Below are 25,070 nucleotides of genomic sequence, written 5' to 3' on the forward strand. Positions count from 1 at the left end.
CCGTTGGCCAAAATCGAACCTGAGACCCTTCAGTCCGCAGGCCAACGCTCTATCCACTGAGCCAAACCAGCTAGGGCAGGCATAAAATTTTTGACACAGTCCATCCAAGACACAATTGTATGAGACTACATGAGACTACAATACCTGTAGAATACCCTGAATTAATGTATCTTAATCATAAACCTTGTGATAAGCTAGTGTACAACACAAACCTATTGCGTAGCATTTGGATATCAAAAGAGTAAACATGGTGATTTGGATATTTTATAGATCCACAATTTTTGTAATCAGCATTAATATTTTTTCGTATTTTAATATGCCAGGAGATGAAAAATATAAAGTGGCCAGGGTCGCTCTCGACCTCTGAGGCCTAATCACATGACAGAGCTCAAGGATGGAAGCAAAACTGTCATCATGGCTGACTGGGAGTGGGGAGGGGGTGTGATACAATGGAGATGGAGAACTTCTAGCTCAGCAAGGCAACCAGCACTTCCCGCGTGCTTACTGAGTGTCAGGAATGTACTAATGTTTGAGCTTGAGATGAGCATCCTTGCAGGTGAGGAAGTCATGGCCCGGCCAGGCACAGACACTGAATGGAGCTGTAATGTGACAGGTTCTATACTGAGAGGTGCAGAAAGTGCTGGGGTACCTGGAGGAGAATGTACGTGCACTTGCCTGACTAGCATGAAGAGGCAGATGGTGTGATGGGAGGTGTGGCAGACAGAATAACACCCCTCCAAAAAGGACCGCACCCTAATCTCCAGTACCTGTGAAGATGTCACCTTACATGGCAAAGGGGACCTCACAAATGTGGTTAAGTTAAGGATGTTGAGATGGCTCATCTGGATGGGCCCAATGTCATTGCAAAAGGCCTTAGAAGTGGAAAAGGGAGATAGGAGGTCAGTCAGAGTGATGCCTCTTGAGAAAGACTCAATTGAACATCGCTGGCTTTGAAGATGGAGGAGGGAGCCATCAACTGAGGAATATGGGCAGCTTCTAGAAGCTGGAAAGGCCAGTGTCTCTACCACTTCCAAAAGGAACAGCCTAGCGGACACCTTGATTTAGCCCAGGAAGACCCATCTCAGACTTATGACCTCCAGAACTATCAGATAACAAATGCGTGTTGTTATAAACCACTAAATGTATAGGATTTTTGTTACAGCAGCAATAAGAAACTAATACAGGAGGAAACCCAAGTAAGAGACAGGAGCCCTGGGGGACCAGTCCTGAATTGGTATCAATCAAACCTCTAGTTCTCCCTCCAAAAAACAATAGCTTGGGACTAGGTGGTCTGTAATGTCCCTTCCAGTTCTGACACTTGGAACTTTTATGCAAGAGGGGTGGCAGCCCCTGAACTATAATGGCCAGCAACTCATTGTGAGGATTGACAGAAAACAGCATGTCCCAGCGTGTGTTTGCTGGAATGTGAGTTCTATGGGTTGTTGATTCGGATTAGTCAGAAAAGAGGCCTGCCTATTCATGCAGCAAATCATTATCAACAGCACTTACTAGAAGCTGTTCTAGGTACTGGAGAAGACAGTGGTGAATGGGGTAGATAATAGCTATCCTGGCCTCATGGATCTCAGACCACAGGGGCAAGCTGTGGACCCTGAGAAGGAATATATTTGCCCCAAAGGGCTCCTCATGTTTAACAGGGCCCAAATTCATAACCAGAGTCCAGCAGCCATTGTTTATAGAGGCTTCTCAAACATACTGCTTATCAGAGAAAACATGCAGACTGAGCTGCCAACCCTCCCACACTGCCTTTCTGCTTCTGAGCCAGGTATAAAGAAGTTCCTGGAATCATATTTCCACCAATAGGCTGAGACCTCCCTTGTCCAATCAGAACTATGCAGCTATATTCCCATTTGCATCTTTATCAACCAATCAGAGCAGTTCCATAATGCCCACTCAGGATGCACACAGCTAGTGAGAAAGCGGCCCAAACCTCTGTGTATTTTGGACCAATCAAATGTGCAAATTTGGATTCTCATTTGCATAAGCAGGGACTAGGGCGGGCACTTTCTCTATATAAGTGGGCCTCCCCTTTGTCTTAAGGGAATGCGTTGTTGGTGGAAGCTGTGCTTCTCTCGTTTGAAAGTGTTTACCTAAATAAAGCTTCTCCTTTTACTGCACCCCAGACTGGGGACTCTTGTTGACATTGGATTGGTGGAAGTGATTTTTGTTGACAGAACCAATACACAGGGAACTAATGAACAAGCCAATTTCCGCTGGTCATTAGTACTGTGAAGAAAATAAAACCTGGTAAGGAGATGAAACCGGACGGGGGGGGCCAGCTACTCTCAGTAGTCTGGCCTTTCAGGGTCAAATTTGGCCTGGGTCAGCATTTGAGGAAAAGGGGGTAAACGTGTGAAAAAATATCGAGCTAAACAAAATTAAACAGAATTATATATGGAGGAATCCTGGGGCCTTAATATTAATTGGTTCATGTGTTCATTTGACACATTATTTTATTGAAACCAGGCAATGTTTTTGGCATGAGGGAGACAGAACTGAACAAAACAGACAAGGTCGCTAGCACGTGACACATTGTTAGCGTGGGCCAGACAGCAATACAAAAGTAAACAGATAAACATGAAAATCAGGGTGTGAAAGTACTCTGAAGAACAGAACAGGTAAGGGGATAGAGGTCTGGGAAGACCTCTGAGAGGTGTTGGTGTCTGAGCAGCAACCTAACACACAGGATGAATTGATGTGCAGCATTTCCCTAACTAAGGTGACCACGGTACCCCTTTGTCACAGGCTTTGGTTCTGCTATATTCACAGAGCTGGAGAATACGCTGAACCCGTGATTAGAGGAGCTGGCCTCTGCTGGTTTTTCACATGCTCCAGAGAGTGGGGCATAAGAACAGGAATCCTCTCCTAGGACACTCCGTTGTAAGGAACACGTATTTGTTTTCAAAGTGTATCTGGGTGACAACCATCAATGCCCACAATTCCGGGGATCTTTACCCAAGTCCATCTCAGTCTTGATAAAGGAACACACTCTACATCCAGCCTCAGACACAAGATCTGGGGCCCAGGCCAAGGCACAACCTGTACTCATGGAAAGTATACACCCTGGGGGAGAGACTAACATTCTCTCCAAGGAGCCACAGGGAGTTTCTCTGAGAACGAACCCCGCTGTCCCTGCAATGTCCTTTCCTGTCTAGAGAAGGCCGTCTGGACTTTCTCACAGCTCACATCAGACAAGCCTATTATGTATTCAAGTCCTGCTGCGGCGAGCCTTCCAGCGCGGCATCCTGCCCGGGCTCTGGCAGAAACGCCTCTCCCGGGAGCAGGCTCTGCACGATCAGCTGGGCTCCAGGTCTGCCCGGGGACCGCTCCGAGAGCCTGCAGAATAGGCTCAGCTGACAGGCAGTGGGGCCACCTTCCACATCCCCTCGGTGAGGAGTCAACACAGAGACAGTCTTCCCACCAGAGCTGTCATCTTTTCTGAGCCTCTGCTTCCCAGAGTGGTGAGATGAGTGTGGGAGCAAGGACGTGTGTGGTTCCCTGTGTGGATGCTCTCCCTGCCCCTAGTCACCTTCTCGTCACCTGTTGTCCTTTTCATCTCAGTTCAGTGTCACTTGCTCTGGGAAGCTGTGTTGAGTAGATCCAACCCCACCATTTTGGGTTCCTAGAGCACATCACACTTCTACTGGGAGCCCCGGACACGGCCTCAAGTGCCAGGTCTGCCACTGACTGTCCTTTGAACAAATCCCATCACCTCCCTGGGCCTCAGTTTCCGAAGGAAGGGGGCTGGTTCTCTCTGGTTCTCCAAGTCTTCACCCTCTGGGACTCCCCTTCTTGAAACAGGGTCCGTGATCCCAGAAGCTACCCAAGCAGAGGCCTTGACCTTGAGGAGTGACCTTGGGAAAATCCAATTCCCTCTCTTTCATGTACTTCTCTTTCAAGTGACAGAGCATGCTGCAATATCGATTCCCAAACTTGTTAAGGCATGAAATCCATTTTTTAAAAAAAGGTAACCTAATGCCTAAAACAGGGGAGAGTGTGACTTTGTTTGAAATTGCAGGATTTGGAAGGCCCTTTTTGTTTTGGCCTCCGAGGCACCTCCCCCACACGGGCTCTTGAAGCACAGATTTAAAGCCACTCCCTCCGATCATTCCAACTCTGACACTGAGTCAAGTTCCAACGTCCACCCCTTACTCCTCATGTCCACTGGCTGCCTGCACTCTGCGGGGTCCGGAGATCTTCTATTGAGGAGTGTCCAAAAGATACAAAGGTTTGTCTGCTCCTCCTTCATTTTTACTTTCCATGCTTGATTTCAAATGTCACTCCAAATAGACACAAGAAATGAGAATTATAAAGGCAGGAGAAGAGAAACCAATCAACTAACCCATTTCCAAATCACGGATGCAAAAGTGTTAAAGGACACAAGTGACCACTGCCAGCCCCGTGTGCTCACAAAGGAGGCACCGACTCCCACAGAGGGTGTCCCGGCTCTCCACATGCCCCTGGGCACCTGTGCCCATCATCACACCCAGCAGAGCTCCTCCAGTTCCCACCAGGGAGTTCCTACCATGGAGGGCTGGGCAGCAAATCAGAAGACCTGGCTGATGGTCCCCAAGATCCAAGGACATGAAAACAAGGATCCAGGTCCCTGCAGAATCAGCTCCCCTGCTCCAGAATTCACTGGAACATTTCCCACTCACCACTGTTACCCAGATGTGAACGGCGGGTGGCTTTCTACAGCTAGGGCTGCACACTTCTTCCCACGCCCCCACCCCTAACATCCTCTACATTCGTTCCCCTACGCATGGTGAACAAAAGGTGCAAAGATGTGCAGAGAAGGAGTGCCCTGCCTCCTCTGATCATGGGGACAAATGCCCATTAGAGATGCGCTGGGAGAAGCTCCAGGCACAAGCCTTTGTGGGCACCTGGCCCCAGGTTTTGATTTGGAAGTTAGAGCAGCTGACCTTTGGGAGCCAGAGAGAAATTCCGAGGCAGTTGATTTTTATTATTATTCTTTAATGGCTCTAAAGCTCCACTAAAGCCATCTCCTGGAGTGAGAGCTTCCTTTAGTTTTCCCTGGATGCTTCGTTGGCTTATAAAAATGCATGAAATCAGTAGTCACTCTGCAACCCCAAATGCGTCCCCTCTCAGCCCCACCATCTGTGATGATTCTCTTTATCAAGCCCAAGACCGCACCATCCGGCATCTGCCCCTCGACCCCACTCTCCACCCCCTTGTCCTGTCTGTCCTCTTGAATTGAGACTGTCAACCCTCCAGTGACAGGCACAGCAAGTTGGAAGGGGAGGGAGGAGGTGCTATTTATAATTCGGCGTGGTTCACCCTCAGAACACGGCCATTTTTTTCCAGGCCACCTGCCACAGCCACATTCTCCGGGCTTCATTTATGGGCCTCCCCACGGGCCCGTGGCAATAGCCTTGCCTCTGAGCAACGGAGGGAGCCTGGCTGCCAGGATGGCAAGGCCTGATCTGCTCCTCCAGGGCCTGTGAGGAGGCCAAAGCCAGCCTGGCAGCTTGGCCTCCTCCCCCTGCGGGGTGATCTGAGACTGGGGAGAAAGACCGAGGAACCCTGGGGTCCTTACAGGCCTGATAGAGCTCTGAGAAGAGCCAACTCTCCCCCTGCCCCCTCCCGCCGAGTCCCCAGGGCTTGAAAAAGAATGGTGAGGGGGAAAAATGAATTCTTGCTCTAAAACATTAGGTCACCTCTTCTTCTGCCAAGTGGTTTTCAATTGTTTCCATCTTGATGTGACTGAGGTCCATGGTGGCCTTGCCAGCCCCGGAGGGCTCTGAAAACTGGATTTATGGACGCCGTTGGGTAGGCAGATGAGAGGGCGAGCCCTGGGAGGGCAGGCAAGGCAAGGCGAGGGAGCAGGGCTTGGCTGAGCAGGTGTTTTCCGCAGGCGCTCAGCTTTGGTTAGCATGTATTAAGGACACAGAAAGAGAAAGGTGCCTGGCCTCTCAGGCATTTGGACATGAGCACCCTCTGGAAGCCAAGCGTAGAGACAAGAGGAAGGGCCTGGCCAATCGAGTTGTCATTTGGGCTCTTCTAGTCTCTGTCCTATCCCTGCTGACACCTGTGGGGCCGGGGTGGGGTTGCAAAGGTGAGGAGATGGGGGCCCTGCGGAGCAGGAGACCTGGCAACCTCCTCCAAGTTCATGTGGGCAATTTTACTTTGATTTCTTGGACAGTTTCTCCAAAACCTCCCCAAGAACGGTCTGCCCCGGACACAGCTGTGTCAAATCAAGCTCAAGTGCTTCCTCTAAATAGCCTTCTGTGGCCATTCGGATATCTCAGGATGGAACGCATCTGGTATTACAATGAATTGTTATTAACATTAATGATAACAGGCTTTATTGAATGCTTACTCGATGCCAACCATTTAACATATCGCATCTCATTTAATCCTCATAACAATCCTGAGAGGTGGGTGTTATTTTGTAGTGAGGAAACTGGGGTGCAGAGAGGTTAAACCCCATGTTCATGCTTAACCTGTAGGTAGGTAGGTAGTAGGACCCACACCTGACCGGCTCCTCACCCCTAACCCCCCTGCTATGAGTGCTGGTACCTGTCCTTCACTCCTGCAGTTTTCGTTGTTACTTTTCATCCTTGCAGGTGGAGGCCTTGTCTTAACCATCTTGCCCCTTCTTTCCTTCTCCCCTAAGCATCTACAACAAACTGGACCCACAGAATACCTCCACGCCAGTGGCGGTCCTTTGGCCAAGGGCATCTTCTACCTGCAAGCTCTTTTGAGCCTAGGACCGATTTCTAATTCTTTTTTGAATCTGTGGCCTCTGTGATCCTCCCGGAGCGGCCAGGATCCTGCATCTGCGGAGGTCCCAGCCATCTCTCCCTTACTAGCCTCTCTATGTCAAATGCGGGACTGGCACTTCAGCAAGGAAAAGCAGCAGCAGGAGTTGATCAATTCCTAAGCAACGAAGATCCTGTTTTCATGCAAACGTCCTCGGCATTAAAACAAAAACAAATTCCTCCCAGGGAGCATCCTGGATGCCAAGACACATTCTGAAGTGAGGTTTTGCGCCTGCGTGAGAGACTCACAGGGATGCGGGAGCTGTGTGCCAAGTGCTGTCTCATATGTTCTCATTTAAACCTCACAGCCACCCCGCCAGCCAGCACAGTCAGGTCCCGATTTGACAGATAAGGAAGCAGGCAGAGAGAAATGAGGGATCGTGTCCAGTGTCAATCAGCTGGCAACTGGCGGCCGGGGGATTGGACCAGGTCTGACGGAAGCAGTGTTGTTTCTGACACAGGCACAGGCATCCACTGTGACTGCATTCACCTCGCAGAGATGAGGGGCAGGACCATTTCAGATAACTACGGGGAAAGCCTGTTGTTTTTCTTAGTATGCTTTTCCACTTCACTGAAGAAAAAGAAAGAAGGATGATGCCTGGGTACCAATTCTCTCCTTACAAAACAAAAACAGAAAACCCCAAAACCCAAAAAACAGTCCTGGGTGTAACTCTGGAGGAGATGTTAGAATTGACTAAATGCGGCTTAGTCTGTGGCACCTATAAAGTGCTCAGGAGTGTCCCTGACTGGTTGGTTCTAGCCGTGGTCTCAGGGTCCTCGCCTCTCAGGCTAACAGCAGATAAAGACATGGTGACTATGAGAGGTGTTGCCAGGTGATGCAGGACCTTTAGGTGAAATGGCAACAAGTGCCCTGAGTTCTCAAGAGGCGGGGACCCCTGAGGGCTTCCTGGAGGAGAGAGATATTTTGATTCAACTCTGGGGTCTTATAACAGACACCATTGGCCGGATCCTATAGAGCAGTGATGGCGAACCTTTTGAGCTCGGCGTGTCAGCATTTTGAAAAACCCTAACTTAACTCTGGTGCCGTGTCACACATAGAAATTTTTTGATATTTGCAACCATAGTTAAACAAAGATTTATATTTTTGATATTTATTTTATATATGTAAATGCCATTTAACAAAGAAAAATCAACCAAAAAAATGAGTGCGCGTGTTACCTCTGACACGCGTGTCATAGGTTTGCCATCACTGTTATAGGGGCTGGTTATAAGAAAGTGTCTGCAGGGCATTAGCCTCCAGCTGGCTCTGTGGCATTTTAGTGCTGCAAGGCCATCTGGTACTGACACTTACTGCCGATGCCATGCCCAAGGCTCCTGGTTCCGCCAAGACTCCAGTTCAAACCTCTTTCCTCCTGTTCTCTGAAACCCCACCTTACACTGAGGAGGCAGCCCCTGGCTTCAGCACCTGCTCAGAAGCACCCAGTGACCTGGGACTGGGAAGTAGAGAGCCTAACACCTCGTGGTTGCAGCCTCCTCAAGCCAGCCTGAGAGTGATTCCAGGGTGGGAGTATTCCCAACGCATCTCCTAGTGCTCATGCAAAGGTCTGGTGCTATGGAGAGTGAGCAGGCAAGTCTGGAAGGAGAAAAGGGCCCATAAAGGGTCTTTGTGGAAATTAAGAATGACAAGAATCAGCTAAGCAGAGTGGAAAGAGCATGGACTTTGTATACAAAAGACCTGGGCTAGAATCCAACACTGTCACTGTGTCAGGGATTGAGAGAGCTCCCCAGTATCCATGTTCCCTTTTTCCTTCCAGGCATGTATTTGGCCTACATTTCCCAGCCTTCCTTGCCATTCAGAGTGGTCATGTGACTGTTCTGGCCAATGGAATGAGAGAAGAAGTGATGGGGGCCCATTCCAGGTCTGGCCCCTAAAAACTTCCACTTGTGGTTTTCTCTCTTTCTCCATCTACCAACTGAATGGAGAGAGCTCCCAGGACCAGAGGGATACAGAGCTGCAAAAGGCAGGAGTCGAGAACCAAGATGGCGGCGTAGGGAGCGGACCTGTGTGTGCTGCTCTCTCACAGCATCATTGAAACTATCAACTATGAAGTAAACAACCGCCACTCAGAACCATGGGGAAGTTGGCCCAGTGGGAGATCTACAACTGGAGGAAAAGAAAGAAGTGCAGTGAGACTGAGTGGGAGCTACGGAGGCACCAAAACCAGAGGTACGCAGTCACACGCCATGCGGGCTGCAAATGGATTCTCGGTTTTTTACGAACCCTCGAATCCTCTGGGCTTGCTCGGGGCGGGTCTCTGAGGCCCCAGATCCCACAGGGAGAGGCGGCCACGGCCTTGCAGTGGTCGGAGAGCGAGGGAAGCTCTGACACGCAGCTGCTCGCCGGCACTGAGGGACAAGAAGTCCTGGTGTCCTGGGGAGGCGAGGGGCGCGGAGACGCCGCCATCGCTATTTCCTCCACGCTGGCGACTCCCTGTGACCCCGCCCTACCCTCAGGGCTGTGCCAGAGGCACAAGAGGGAATGACTGTGCTTTTACAAACTATCAAATCCACTGAGCTGGTTCGGGCGGGTCTCTGAGGCCCCAGGCCCCAAGGCGAGAGACGGCATGGCCTTCCAGCGGTCAGAAAGCGAGGGAGGCTCTGGCGCTCGGCTGCTCGCCGGCACTGGGGGACGCAAAGTCCTGGTGTCCTGGATAGGCAAGGGGCCGCTGAGTCTCCGCCCCGGCGACTCCCTGTGACCCCGCCCTAAGCAATTTACATTCCCATCTGGGCTGTGCCAGACTCACAAGTAGAAACGCCTTTGCTTCTACAAACTTTCAAATCCACTGAGCTGGTTCAGGCGGGATCATGAGGCACCAGACCCTACGGGGAGAGGCAGCACGGCCTTGCAGCCATCAGAAATCGAGGGAGACTCTGTTGCACAGCTGCTCGCCAGCACTGGGGGACACAAAGCCCTGGCAGAGATTCAAGGGGCCGCGGAGACTCAGCCAGTGCTATTTGCTCCGCCATGGCGACTCCCTGAGTCTCAGCCCTAATCAATTTACATCCCCATCCAAGCTGTGCCAGGTGCACAAAAAGACCCACCTGCGCTTTTGCAGCCTATCCCAACAAATTGCAGACTTCAACTGCTCGCAGCCATGGGAGACACACTCAAGAAGCAGACCCAGGAGAACCAGGATGGCGGCATAAGGAAGAGACCTGTGCATGCTACCTCACACAACAACATCGAAACTACCAAATATCAGACAAACACCTATCATACAGAACCATGGGAAAGTTGGCCCAGTGGAAGCTCTACAACTGGAAGGAGAGAAAGAACATTGAGACTGAGTAGGACGTGACACCAAGTACAGAGCCCAACCCAACAAACTGCAGATTTCAACTCCTCGCATAGAAAGAAGCGCATTGAGACTGAGTAGGATGTGCAGAGGCACCAAGTACAGAGCCCATCCCAGCAGGCTGCAGATTTCAGCTCCTTGCATCTGGGAGGGACGCAATCGGGGGGCAGAGTCGGGTCCGGGGCCGGCCAGGGCTGGGCCTGACTCGGCCGGCACTGTGGAACTGCTGTACCAGCAAGCGCACAAACATGCCCATTGGTCCCAGTCTCTTGTGGGGCGCTGGGGGACAGCAGACAGGCAGTCTGTGCACTTGGTGGAGGGCAGGAGTGCTGGATGTTCAACCACCAGGAACGCCTGGAGATTTTGTCTGGTGGGGAGCCGCCGGCAGGGGACAGAGGGCCAAACTTCCTGTTTCCCCGGTAAGGCTGGGATGGCCCCGGTGAGGTCGGGATGGCCCCGGTGAGGTTGAAACAGTCCCGGTGTGGTAGGGACGACCCCGGTGAGGTTGAAACGGCCCCTGTGAGGTAGGGACGGCCCCAGTCAGGTCGAAACGGCCCCGGTGTGGTAGGGACAACCCCGGTCAGGTTGAAACGGCCCCGGTGTGGTAGGGACAACCCCAGTGAGGTTGAAACGGCCCTGGTGAAGTCGGGACGGCCCGTGAGGTAGGGACGACCCCGTGAGGTAGGGACAACCCCGGTCAGGTCGAAACGGCCCCGGTGTGGTAGGGACGACCCCGGTGAGGTTGAAACGGCCCCCGTGAGGTAGGGACGGCCCCGGTGAGGTTGAAATGGCCCTGGTGAGGCTCAGACAGCCCTGGTGAGGTTGAGACTACTCCAGTGAGGTTGGGACAAATAAAGGGGACCAGTATGGACTGATGAACAGGGGTAGATAAAAAAAAAAAAAAAAAAAAGGCAGGAGTCTCGGCCCCTGAATCACTGTATGGAAGACTGCCCGCCAAACACACACACTGAATTGTGTGAACAGGAAATAAACTCCTAAAGTGTTAAGCTATTAAAATGTGGGGGTTGTTACAGCTGTTCTCCCAACCTGACTAACAGCTGTAACAACTACTAGCTGAGTGGCTTTGGAAAAGTTTCTCAACTTGCTTGAGCTTCAGTTTCTTTGTCTGTAAAATGAAAATGAAAAAAAAAATCCTTCCTGAGAATGACTGAGTTAACCTTTGTAAAAGTCCTACAAGCGAGGCTGCATTATGACTTTCATTAGCCCTAAGCTCTTCTGCCTCTGTGGGTCCCTTTAGCATTAAGAAAAACACCGCCATCCCAAACATAAAGAAAATAAAAATTAGATTTTACAATTATAATTGGTACAAAGATCAATACAATCTAGGTTGAATTCATTAGGATGTTTAGAATTATTATTTTTATATTTCATTTTATACTCACTATTATTATATTCTTTTTTCTTCTGATTTTAAGAAAAATTAAACATTTTCTAGGGCCCTGAGTGGTGGGGCCCTAGGCATTCTGCTTAACGGAGAAGCCGATCTTATTCACTACAATGCCTGGCCCACAACTCAGGCAATAAATGGTAACTATAATGGACATTTTAAAAAATAATAAGATGGAGGCGCAAAACAGCAACAAATGATTATGAAACCCCTTTCATATACCTGTTTCCTCCATCTGGTACATCCATTGTATCACATATATTGGATATTATCTATATTTTCCAGTGAAAAAAAGTGAGGCTCAAGGAGATGAAATGTCATGCTCAAGAAGGGCAGGGACATCCACCATTCTGCTTTAGGCCTGCTGCCTTAGGTCAGGCATGATGCTAGACACCTGTCTTACTTTATCACTTTTAATTTCACAAACCTATGATGAGATAAGGTTTCTTATTTATCCCCATTTTGTGACTGAAGGAAGAAACCGATGCTAAGAACAAGTGGCTGAGCTCAGAAGCGAAATCACTTCTGGTGCCAACTCTAATGCTCACTCTCCCACCTCCCCTCCCCATCTCTCAATAGCTGTGTCATGAGAATTGATAAGTGGCGGTGTCTGAGGAGGGTGTCAGACACCCCGGCACCTCCTTTAGCAGAGCAGAGAGGAACCTGCTCAGGGCTGCAATGCAAACATAGCATGCCAGATTCCTCTGTGCTTTCTCACTCTGCACCCAAATGTACTCTTCAGAAGGTCTAATTATAGTGACTTCTATTTTCTTGTAAATAATCACATCTGTCATAACTGATTTAGCTGATCTGAGGCTCCAAGTTGGCAGTCTTGGCATCCTGAGCCAATGTGTCAATTATGCCAAGTAGGCTGTAAGCAAAAGTTGCATGAAATGGAAGAGAGAGAGAGAAAAAAAAAATTAGTGACAGGCAGATAGAGGGTGGGGGCCAATATGTGCTTTTTTTCACAACAGTAGTATCAACACATACTCCTTAATGTGGCAATGGGTGTCAATCCCTCAGCAACCCAACTCAGCAAAACACACACAGCCAGGCAGATCCTAGGGAATAAAAGTAATCATTTTAGTGGAGACCCAATTCTAGAAACTTAAATATTTTTTGAGTCCAAGGAGATTTGCCAGGGCTCTTTATGGTTGTTTTCAGGAACAAAGACAGAAGGAAGTACTCCTATGATTCAAGAACATAGTCGAAGGGGCTCTATTCTGAGAGTGGCTGTCCAGCCAACAGAGACCTTTGGATCTGGACTTGGGTACAAGTCTGCTCTCCACCCAGCTTATCATTAGTGTGACTAAGCAAATCATCTTACGATGAATTCCCGAATTCATCTCAGCTTTCTCATCTGTACAGTGTTGACAACCTAGAACCCTTGTGAAACTGATGATATAATGACTGTGTGTGACAGCTTGTTGGAAAGTGTAAGTACTGCATAAATGCTAATCATCATCATTATTACTAGCAGATCAGCATATACTGAGTCCTGTTTTCAATCCATGGGGATGGCTTCTTTCTCTCCTCAAACAACACTAAGTAGAAACAGTCACACTTTAAGTCAGACAGGGGATAAGAGATGGAGTCTGCTAGGAACTTCTTTCATAGCGAGGTGACAGTCATCTTGCCGATCAAACTCGGAGAGTCCCCGTGTCTGGTGGGAAGAATGTGGGAAAACGAAAGGCGGCTCTCATCCACTCCCCAGCGGCCCACAGGAAATGGACACATGCTTTTGGTGACCCAACCCTGTGGCTGGCCTAACCTTCCTTGGGTCAGCCAATCTGGGTGAGCAGAGTGGTGATGAGCACAGATTCTGAAACCAACGGCCTGGGCTTTGAGTCCAGCTCAGCTCTTTACTGATGGTGTGACCTTGGGCAAGTTATCTTACCTGTCTGTACTTAAGCTTCCTCATCTAGAAAATGAGGCAATAACAGTACCTATCCCTTAGGATGGCGGTGAGCAATAAATGAACACATGTCAACACAAAACCGTCAGGTGCGTGGGAAGCAATCTGTATGGGCCGGAATTTACTATCACTGTTGCAATGTTCATATTACAACCCAGTGGCCTTCCTTCCCTCACCCGGTTCTTATTAACATGAGTGTTTAACATGTGAACCATCTCCAGATTTTCCACATTAAACCTCTTACTAAGAACGGCACTCTGTAGTCCACATAGAAGATCTGGCAGCAAAGCATTACCTTCAGAGCTCCAGAGTAACTTCCTTCAAAGGAAGTTCATTTTGGGGCAGAGATGTGGGAGAAAGAGTTCTGGACTGAGATTCAGAGGACTCAAGTGCTAGCTCAATACCCTTTTTCTCACTGTGTGGGCTTGGGTAAGTCACTCTGCGTCTCAGGGTATTAATTTTCGTGGCTGTAAAATAAAGCTTTTGCCTGTAAACTTCAGTTTATTCATCTGTAAAAGGGACATAAGGACTATCATAGAGGTGTTATGAGGTATGAACCAAGTAACACATCACACACTGAGATGGACGAGGTCCTGACCATGGCTGAAAGGCTCTGGGCCATCTGCGTCTCCTGGCCGACTGTTCTCCCCTCACCATTCTGCCATACTTTATTTTTCTTACACTTCTCAGGCACAGTGCTGCCTTCGGGCCTTTACCCAGCTTTGTACCTCTGCCCGGAATGCTCTTTCCACAGATAGTCCCACTTCCTTCATGACTCAGAATTATTATTTTTTCCCATAGCAAAGATCATTTTATAGCAAAGTACACTATACCCTTTCTTATGATTATTGCTTATTGTTTGTCTCTCCCCAGGCCAAGAATGCAAGTTCCATAAAGGCACAAATCTCTTTCTGTCTTGTTCCCCCAAGAGCCTGGTGATCAATAAATATTTGACAATTCATTGAATGAATAAGTGAAAGAATGCATGGAAAACACTTAGCTTACTGAATTTTTTGTAAGCTAAACATGAAGGGGATTCTTTTTCTTTACCAGTCTTCTTTCCACGAGGAAAGATCCTTACCTGGACAACCTGGGCCTGTAACCACACCCCTGTAAGTGGAGTAAAGCATCTGGTTGGTAGGTGACTGTCATGGCCCATTTCTTGACCTGGTGAACTTAATCTGCAAATATCACAGATGCAGTCTCTTTACCTGTTCTGTATCCCCTGATCAAAGAGCAGTAATGGCCCTGAGTAAGTGTTTCTGCCTTGTAGACTGGCTGTTCCCTTGTTGGGTTCTTTGCAGTGTGGAGTGCAAGGCAGGGAATGTTAGAAAGACCTCCCATCAGTGGATGTAAGTCACACCCTCTGGTCTGGTTCTGTCAGGAACAAAGTGGTTATTTCGATCTTCACCTTGTGTCTGTGTCTCTATTGGTCTCGAGCCTGTTCTGGTAATAGCGTTGTGCCGTTGACCAACTCCTAAAACGACCACACCAAACATTCCTCATTTTAACAAGTTCAGCCTTATGTCCCCTGGTTCTAGAGTGTCTGCAATCCTATCATTCCCCTTTGACATATTAGTCTGTGGATGTCCCACTTCATACACAACTCTAAACTGAGCACAATTCTGCATGGAGATTTGTGACCCAGGGGAGAGGGGCTGTCACCGGCTTGCTCACTCTGGACACCACTCGCCACTGATGCCATTAAATGACATCTGTGTATCTCCCCTCCCCCCAATGGCCCGTCCTGCACCTGCAGTCCTGACAGCCTTTCCCACCCAGGATCTGTGATGCCTCAGGGCCCCATCTCTCGCTCCGGTGGCGCTTGACACTGTTCTGCAAGTCGCTAGATTTGGCTCCTTCTTCTTGTCTGACGAGATCTTCCAAGAGGCTGTCTCTATCATTCAACAAGTTTCCTATCGCTCCCAGCTTCATGTTATCTCTGACCACAAAGAAATGATAATGACCACTGACTGCCTGTTTGCAAGGTCTCAGGCACAGGGCCCAGCATTCTCCTCTCATCATCCCATTTCATCCTCCACGTAAGCCAACGAGGCAGGTGTTTCCCCCATTGTACAATGAGGAAACTGGGGTTTTTAGAAGCAAAGGGTCTTCATGTGTCATTGTAGCTCGTAAGTAGCAATGTGAGCTCCAAGCTCTGCACACTGGATGGCTTCTAGGGCTAGCACTTAGGTCTTCAGTTAAAGCCACCAATAAAACGTGGGGCTCACTCCCAGGACCTCAGTCCAGATGATTTCACTCAGATCTGTCCGTACCCTGTGGTGTGGCCATTCAACTTGCAAACTTATGCAATGGTATCAACCAACATTTCCCCATCATGTCCCCAAGGAGCTCATAATTGGTGCTCTCAAATACCTTGATGAAAGCCAGAGATGCCTGATTTGTGGCCTTTCTGTCATCTACCAGCTCAAAAGCCATTTTCAAAAGTGAAGTCAATCTGGTTCAACCTGATTTTGGTGAGGCCATGTTGGATTCTAATGACCACCATGCTTCCCTCGCTAAGCTCTGACAACAGAGCTCAGGGAACCAAGGGATTTAAGTCAGCTAAGACCAACACCAGCTGAGTCTAAGTACAAGGTGAGACCTGCAGTAGGGATTGTCTACCTTCTTCAGCAAGTCGGTGACAGGGAGGTGAGAATGGCAAAGGATAAAGAAACAAAACGATTCCTTTGTCAAGCAGAGATCTGTCTCGAGCCTACCTGTTCCCCTTCCCACTGTAAACCTGGAGCATGAGGCTGCTCAGCTGAAACAGTGGCCCCTGACTCCCTTCCTGAGCATCCAGGAAGTAGTGACAGCAAGTTGCTGGGTGCACAGAAATGAACAGCCTGCATTTATTAAGCTCCTACTATTTGCCAAACATGGTGCACAGTGCTGGCTTTACAAGATCTCTTAAAATGCTTCAAAGAAATACATGCTCATGTTAAGAAATCAAATACAATGGAGGTTTAGAATGAAAACCACCAGCTGATAGTAAAACCTAGCTCCTCACCCACACATTCCCCAAAGGCAACCTTTTCTAACTCTGTTTCTGGTTCTTTGGGTGGTGATTTCTCTACATATAGGATTTCTCTTAACCTCGACAAAGGCTGGATGATGTAGATGGAATTATTTCTTCACAGATGTTAAAATGGTAGCCTAGCACGGCTCAGGTCACACAGCTGGAAAGGGGTGGAGCCAGGATTCAAATTCCAGGTCTTGCTCTTAAAGTTGATGCTCCACAGATGACATGTCTGGAGTCTAGCAAAGGATGTGCTTTGGGTCACATCAGGCACAAAGGCTTCTGAGGTCACCTGTGGTCTAAAATCACTCCCGGAGGACGTGACTACGGAACATCACGGGATCACACATAAGTGAGCTTTCTTTTCCCCAGGGAGGTTTGTTTGCAGCCCTCCTTTCTAGTCTCTTGGGTTTTTTTCTTCCTCCAGCCACTTCAGATGCCCTTTATGACACAACTCGTGACTTCAGAGGGGGAGTCTCTCAGGCCCTTGTATTTCTCTCCAGGAACCGCACAGCTTCCTGTCTCTCATCCTGGGAGGCAGTGCTAAGGGCATTTATCACCATCTTTGTTAAGATGTTGCAAAAGAGACCAGTCCCATCCAGACTCTGGTTTTCATAAAGAAATGCTTTTCCTTTGCTTTGTGGCTATCATTATTGTGTGTGCAGTGCAAAATGTAACAACATCGACAATATTTGTTAATAATATAGCTACTGGTTAGGAGCTTCAACCAGGCTCCAGGTTCAACTCTTGGTAAGGGCACTAGCTTTGGTAACCTGGCAAGCTACTCGCCTCTCGGTAACCAATTGCCAGCTGTAAACCTGGAAGGAGTGTGCTGAGAACTATAGATTACGAACAATAAAGTATGTGGGTTACAGATGGGCTTTGAACTCTCCTGACCAAAGCCAGAGCTCTATACGGACTATTGTTTTTTATTAGCACTGTTACTGTTGTCTAGCTCCACAGTTTGCTGGAGTTGTCAACATACACCATAGGTGGTCCTTATAGCCAAAAGGAATCAGGGTGGAAGTGATCATTAATCTCTTAAAAGTATTTAAAGGTATAATTATTGGCCATTTTACAGATGAGTAAGTAAATGAAACAAAGCTGCCCAAGGCACCAGGATGGTTCAGAGTCAGAAGCAGTCACTAAGACCCGTTTGAACTCTCTTGCCAACAAGGCTGAGTACCTCTCTGAGCCTCGTTTATAGAACAGGAGGGCTGAAGCGGAGGCCTTGGCTCTTCCATTCTCTAATAAGCACCCCAGTTAAGAGAAGGCATCCATAGTCAGACTCTGGATGTGAATTAAAGGTCTTCCACTTCCACTTGGGTGACCTTGGGCAAATTATTAAATTTCCCTGTGCCTCAGTTTTCTCATCTGCAAAATAGGGCTAATAACAGAACTCACCCTGGAAGACAGTGATGGGAATTGAATGAGTATACCCCTGTGGTGTCTCAGGACAAGGGCTGGCACGTGAAAGCACACAGTAAGTGTCAGCTATTTTTACTGAGCCTTATGTGGCCAGCCCGGCCTCCTAGGCCTTGGTCAGCCGACACCCTGTGTGTTACTAGCATCAGAACTCTCTCCTGCCTGTGGGGAACCCACTGGTTAGGGCATCACCTGTGGTTTCCAGGCTGGGTGGTGTCAGGCAGGAGTGTTAAACTCTCCACCTAAATCCAAAGCCAACTTCCAAGTGCCTAACATTTCAATCTGGATGGAAACTCCTATTTTCCTATGTCCACCTATAACATTGATGATGGTGTTTTGCTTCCCTTCCCATATAATCTGGAAATCCTGAATAAATGTCAAAAAGAATTCGCTGAGTCGACAAATACATAATGGTATTAAAACTCTTCGCAGTGAACCACTTTCTATATTACCAGAAGCTAAACGGATAGTTTCAATTGCATTATTCAATAAATACGCTATTGAGGGCTTAAGTGATGTAGCTATAATTTGTAGCTAGTAGGTCAGTGGTTTGTCCATTCACTTGGAAAATGTCTGAGCCCACCTAGGAGCCAGGCATTGCTCGGGGCTTTGATGACCCAACAACAACAAAAATAATAATAGTAGCAGCAGCAACAACGACAGCACCCACTTACCAACTGTCTATGGCGCTGGCCCGCCTCCCTTTGCCCTGCAGGTCCTCCCTCTACCCTTCTCCGTTCTGTTCTGTGACCTTGTGGACTGTTTCAGCAGGCATCCTCACCCCCCAGCTTCCAGTGAGCTCTACCAGTGGGAGGAACCAACAGGAGATCAGAGGGTCAAAGGAGAAAATGCATCTTTTTGTGCCTCAGCTTTCCCATCTGCCAAATGGGGCGGATAGTAATACCCACAAATGAGCTAATATGCTCAGAACGCTGCCTGGCACACAGTAGATGTCAGTTCTTACTCCTTATTATCACGTGGGACAGCCACTCTGCTGCATCCATGCCTCTCCTGGGCTCCAGTGGCCACCCAGCTGTTGCTACCTGAGGCTTAGGGGAGGTCGGACCTTCAGCTGCTACTACGTTGGGGCTTCCCCATTCCTTACTGGCTCCGCTTGACCTGGCCGACCCTCTGTGAATAGTCCACTCTTTAACTTCCCTTCACTACTTCATTTCCTGCTGGGACTGACTTAGATACCTGCAAATACCATGTTCTAGGTGGTCTTCATGCATTTTCTCTAATTTTTACAATAGGGAGGTTTTATTGTGCGCAACTGAGTCTTAAAGTCCAACCTGAACCCCACAATGAGGAAGTAGTAAGCTAAGTTTCAAATTCAGGCCTAACTTTCATTCCCAGTCCTAGCTTTAATGCCCAGTGAAAATGACATGTGCACCCTTATTTCCCGAAAGCTTACAGAGAAAAGGTGATGACGATTGTGTGTGATGACTACTCTGACAGGGGGAAGAACAGTGAACCTGACCAGAGCCAAGGTCACCTGAGGCCGGAGTGTCAATCAGAGAGGGCTTCCTGGAGGAGGGGATATTAACCTGACTCATAAAAGATGGGGAGTTATTCTGGGAACAAGGAAGAGGGCCTGGAATGGGGGAAGGTCAGAGGGAGAAGAGAAAGAGAGAAGGAGCTTTTTAAGAAGCCGCAAGCAGTTCAAAAATCCTAAAGCAGATAATTCGAGGGAGAGGGAATAATGACAGAGGGGCTGGGTCCTGCTGAGGAAGAGCCAGGGAAGCTGAGCCTGGGAACTGACGTTGTGGGGCCAGTGTTTTGGTGTGATGCTTATATAGGAGCGCTCTGGTCACCAAGTCATGATAGCCAGCTCCCTTAGAGCAGAATGTCTATTTCAAACTTCAAACCTAGCATGGGGCTCTGTATACAACAGGTGCTCAATAAGTGACACCGACAACTCAAAAAAAACCTATAATTGAAAAGTGTTCCTGAGTCCGAACAGAGGCTGCCATGTCCCGCCCATGTCGCTCTGTCCTTCCCACTTCAGTGCATGTCACCTCACTTCTAACTGCTCACACCCCTGCTTCCTTGTTTTGGGGCTCTCTCTGGTTTCTGAAGTGCAGGGGAGGTACAGCACCCCTGGGGAGCAGCCCACAGCAGTGAGTGACAGCTGGTGAGGAAGTAGCACACCTGTCTCAGCCCACAGGTGAGATGACACTGAGGGGCACATGGTCTCCGCTGGCCCAGAGGTGCCTGGTAGGATTAAGGTCCAATTGCCCACTATGCTAACTTGCTTGAAAATGCTCCATGTCCCGTCCCCTTCACATCCCGTCTCAGGGCCTGGCTCCCCCACCAGACCTTCCTTCACTTTTCTGCACTTGAATCTTGGTCTTGGGATCGGCCTCTGAGGAGCCCACACTGAGACAGTCGAATTTTTGGTTTCATAGATTGAAAGAGCACAGAATGAGGGGACTTCCTGGGCAGGAAACACACGGAGTCTACAGTCCATGGATGGCAGAAGCCTGAGGGCACGAAGCAGCCGCCCTGCCCACAGGGATTCCAGTCCAGTCTCAGCTCTGGATGCAGCATCATCGGTTGGAAAGAACGTGGGCCTTCCAGAGAGGCAGAGGCAGACCTGGCCCTCAGGTAGGCAGGTGGGCCCCCAGGCTCCTCAGCTTGCTCAGCTGATGGGATGATGTTCAAGTGTGAAAGTGTATGTAAACTACCTCCCTGAGAGATCAAGGTTCCTTTCTAGTGTCTTTTTAGGAACTGCTTCTAGAACATACTAGGAGGTTCTAACTGCTCTCCACATACCTTTCACTCTAACAATGATCTCCTTATCTGGGCAACCCCAATTGCGTATTTGCCTCCCAGGAGACTGGGGGTCAAGTTTTACTTAACTTTGCATCTCCAGCAGTTAGCGCCACACCTGGCAGGAGATAAGCACGTAATGAATGTTTGTAGAATGACAACATGAAGGAAAGAATCCCCGAAAAAATCATCGACCAGTGATGATGGGTTCTCTGGAGCACCTGTTCATTCATTGAATCTCAGTACTGAGTCCTACTATGCGCCGGGCACTAATCTATGTACTGACAACAACACTGTGGCCAAGGCCACCACGGTCCTCCCTCAGGTGGCGCCTCACCCTCCAGGGAAGAGAACAGTGATCCTCAACCCAGGCTGATGAGCCTGCGAAGCTTTGAAAGAGATTCTAATTTAATTATGTGGGGTGAGAGGGGGCGTTGGAGTTTTTTAAAAAGCTTCTTGGGTGAATATAAGGTGCTGCTAGGGCTGAGCACTGGTGGGATCAAGAGGGGGAAAAAGACAATTTCAGAGTGAAGAGGGCTGTGAGCAAAATAAAACAGAATGTCAGTTAGCTGGTGGTTCTCAAGGGAGGGATGGGACGGTCTGCCTCCCAGGAGACCTTTGGTGACATCTGGAGATAGTTTTGGTTGTCACCACTGGAGGGGGAGCCCAGGGAGGCTGCTACATATCCTACAACACACAGGGAAGACCCCCACAACAAACAATGATCTGACCCTGAATGTCCACGGTGCTGAGATAGAGAGACCCTGGTCTAGAGGGACGAGGACAGGGGCCGAGTAGGGAAGGCCTGCGGCGGGGGGGTGGGGGGGGGGACGGGGTGGGGGGCTGAGACATGAGTTCCAGCACAAGTCTCTGCAGGAAGTGACAAGGCACTGAACGGGAGGTGGCCCCTAAGCCACCATCACAACCTTGAACAGAAAGATTAATGTGCCAAGTGCAGCTCACCCCACCTACTCACCTAAGACCACGGGCACCTCTGCTCCTGGTGTCATTCTGGGGTTGTTTGCTGGGGTGGGGTAGGAAGGGAGGGGGAAATCCGGCTGCTGGTGCTTGGCTGCTTTCATTTTTAAGTCCCCACCCCCAGAGTCCCCACCCCCTTTCTAGACTCAGAACCGGAAAGGGGGAAGGAGCGGGTGTTAATCCAGGCTGACCACTCAGATGTCCCCACACCACCTGCAGGCTCACACTGCCACGCCTGGTCCCCAAAAGCTCTAGGCGGGGAGGCAGGGGAGGAGGGGGAGGGAGACTTCTTTGGAGAAATCCTGCCAGCTTCCCCAGCCCTGGCAGAAGTTGTTCCCCAGAGAAACAGGGATCCATAAATAAACATGCATTCCATGGGAGGCAGGGTGGGAGGGCAGTCCAGCCAGCCCTGTCCCCCTCACCGAAATGGCCCATTAACTGTTCCCGCCAGGGCTGGGGCCTGAGAACCTGCCAGCCCTCTCCACCCACCAGGCCACCCCTTCTCCTTCCCTATCTCCATGCTCCCCAGTAAATCAGTTGCAGACCCACTGCCCTGGGAGCTTGGACTAGCAGGAGCTGCGCAGAGCAGGCTGCTTGCTCAACACCACGTGGGCCTTCCAAGGAAGCGTCACCACAGCTGGCGATCGGTGGAAAGTCGAGAGTTTTCTACACAAGGCTTCCAGAAAGCTCCGAGTCAACAGGCTGCTAATGGGGCCAGGGCAGCAGCAGGCCGAGGACTGGGAGTCCTACCTGCAGAAGTCCCACCACCAACCCGGAGCGGGCAAAGCCAACTGAACCTGAGAGGAAAAGGGGCTCAGAGGCTGTAAGACTTCACAATTGGGGAAACTGAGGCCAGAGAGGGGACGGATGACCTGCTCAAAGTCAGCAAGCTGTGGGTGCTGAGCTGGGGGACCCTCCTGACACCCCGCCTGTGTGTGAAATTTCTTTCGGGATATACTTGTTCCAGAATAGTGGAAAAGTTCCATCGAACAGAAGGACAGAGATGGTTCAGAAACCGGTGGCCATCTTCCTCCAACATGTGCGTGTGGTGGGTGACAGGACTCCTAAACATCTCTGCTTCCTTAGCCCAGATGTCTCTTTTGAAATTTAAACAGGCCCCTTATCTTTCCAGAGTCCCCAAATAGAAGCCCCGTGTCCAAATTCTGTTCATGAGGAAAGTTGTCAAATCTCAACCTATGAAAATCCATTTCACAAAAATGGGCATGATGGGAAATTAGCAAGAATATGTTTACTTAAGCAATTATCTTATTAAAAATGACAATTTGCCAATACGCTCTGAGAATTTCATTACAGATATCCATGATGAAGTAGGTAACTAGCAATAAATAGTCCCTTTCTGCCGACCTAGGACTAGGAATTTTTCATGGTTGTTACTTTAAGTAAACACTCTACAAACCTATAGTCTTTTCATTCATTAAAAGCTTTGACTTACAGAGTTGAATGCCTACAACCCAGGACTTATAAAACAAACCATCAGCCTCAGTGTATATTTTCTGGTTAAAGTTGTACATAAATACCTATCTATGCACGGTCACACAAAGGACTCAAAAATATTAAACTTTTAAAGCAGTGCTGTGTTTCAGCTGTGTGTGTGTGCGCGCACACACCTGTCTACACACTATATAACTTGCAGTGGTAGGTTTTTGTTTTGTTTTCATAAGTCTTGCAGGCAAGCCTCCCACGTAGTTTTGAGAGAAGAAAGAAAACATGCTCTTTGTTCTTTAGCTCTAGCAGTTTAATATGCTTCTCATCCTCCCTCCTCCCTTCCCTCCCCCTCTCCCCTTCCCTTGGGAAAAGACTTGGCTCTTTAGTGACCACTAGCTCTACTCACGATTAACCCAAGCAGTTGCTGCTAACCTGCAGTTAGGGTTCCCGATAGCATATGGTGCAAGGATGTTTCATCAGTTGCCAGAACAAATGACCAATGTGCCAAATCTCCACAGCTTGTGTCCTGGCTGAGCATCACTCTGGGTCCATCGGTGCTGCCTGCCTCAGAAATTCCACAGATATTGAGTATCTACTCTACACAAAGGTGACACGGCAGCCTGGGGGCACCCACTACATGGTCCAGAACGCAAAAACTACCCCTGCCGACCTCCATTTTTTGCAGAAACCAAGCGTTGCAGGCTCAGCACCAGCTTCCTTTGAGGGTTCCCAGCAGAGAAGAAAAGCTAGGGGCCACCAGGATCCTGGCTATGACTACCATGTGAGCCCAAGACAGGGCAGGGAAAGAAGGCAGCATGGGATGAGGCTGGGATGAAAGGGCTATAATGGTGACTGGTGTCTTCTGTCTTAAAGGTCTTCTGAACTGCAAGACAGACAGACTCTCACTGTACCAGATGAGCTAGGGGAGCCGAAAGACTTTCTTTTTCTCAAAAGTAAATTCAAATGTCTGTTATCATGCAAAGCAAAGGTGCAGGGTTGGTGGGAGGCTGGTGGAAAGGACTCTTCCAGAATCTCGGAAGAAGGAAGTTGCCTGCACGTCAGGCTGCCCAGACAAGATTCTCACAGTCGGAGCCCCAGGGTCACCAAGTTCTCTACTCCACGGAGATACTCAGGCCACACTATTACTTTTTGGGGACCAAGCTGCACAATTTAAACCATGAGCAAAAAATGTAAAGTTCACCAAAACAATATTTAATAGACATACTTCTCCGGATTTGTATCTCCCCCAACCCCACCCCCGAAAAGGCTGAAATGATTAGTTTCGCCAGAGAACGTGGTATGAAATTCTAATCCTGAGAAACTAAAAAGAAATAAGAAAATAGTGCAGCGCAGGCAAAAGCGTGGGCTTCTAGCCCAGGCTTCATCACTAGTGACTTGACATGGGGCATGTTCCTCACCCGCTCTGAGATGGAGGGAAGAATGGCTGCTGCCTTAACCATCTCCTCTCACCTGGGGGCCAGCTGGGAGATGAGGCTTCTTGCCCCTCCTGCTCTGGCCACCCTAGGGTGGTGACAAGCATATTCTCAAAGCTATAAAGGGCAAGGAAGGGTAAAAAAATGTATCCTTAAATCCTGAATATAAGTGGAGAGCAGGGAGGAGCAGTTTTCGTATCATTGATACCATCTGTTGCTCTGGAGTGAGCGAGATTTGCTCTTGAAATGTTTTAAGTAGCAGAGGGGCGCTGGGTATTGCACAACCTAGAGAAAGCCTCATTTGCCTCTCCTATAAAATCTCAGAGGATTGGACTAGGTGATCTCAATGTTGGCTTGAATACTGGTCGGCTGATTGTCCAAGACAGGAAGTAGTGAAAAGTTGGTAAGGAACCTATGCTAGGCTGGTTAATCATGGAATCAATTTGTTGAAGAGGGTTCTTACTTTCTGAGCAGAGCCCAGATGCCACATGCAATGTTTTTGGAGCCAAAATTCAAATATGTGATCATTTCTGGGCAGCAATGGGCAATGTTCTTAA

At 48.9% G+C, this 25,070-nt stretch overlaps 1 protein-coding gene across 2 annotated transcripts in view; it reads right to left on the reverse strand.

Annotated features, from left to right (window-relative positions):
- Positions 1-25,070, reverse strand: part of ZHX2 (zinc fingers and homeoboxes 2) — a 124,745-nt gene that overhangs the window by 82,910 nt on the left and 16,765 nt on the right. The window contains exon 1 of one of the 2 annotated variants that reach the window (XM_070391999.1): positions 21,633-21,741. The exons of the other annotated variant lie outside the window; for it this stretch is intronic. The gene's annotated coding sequence lies outside the window, so the exon portion shown is untranslated. Of the gene's footprint in view, positions 1-21,632; positions 21,742-25,070 lie in introns of those variants that run through there. 2 annotated transcript variants of the gene reach the window in all.

Source organism: Myotis yumanensis, unplaced genomic scaffold (genome assembly GCF_028538775.1).
Source record: "Myotis yumanensis isolate MYYU_CA2020_CCGP unplaced genomic scaffold, mMyoYum1.0.hap1 SCAF_15, whole genome shotgun sequence".
NCBI lineage: Eukaryota > Metazoa > Chordata > Mammalia > Chiroptera > Vespertilionidae > Myotis > Myotis yumanensis.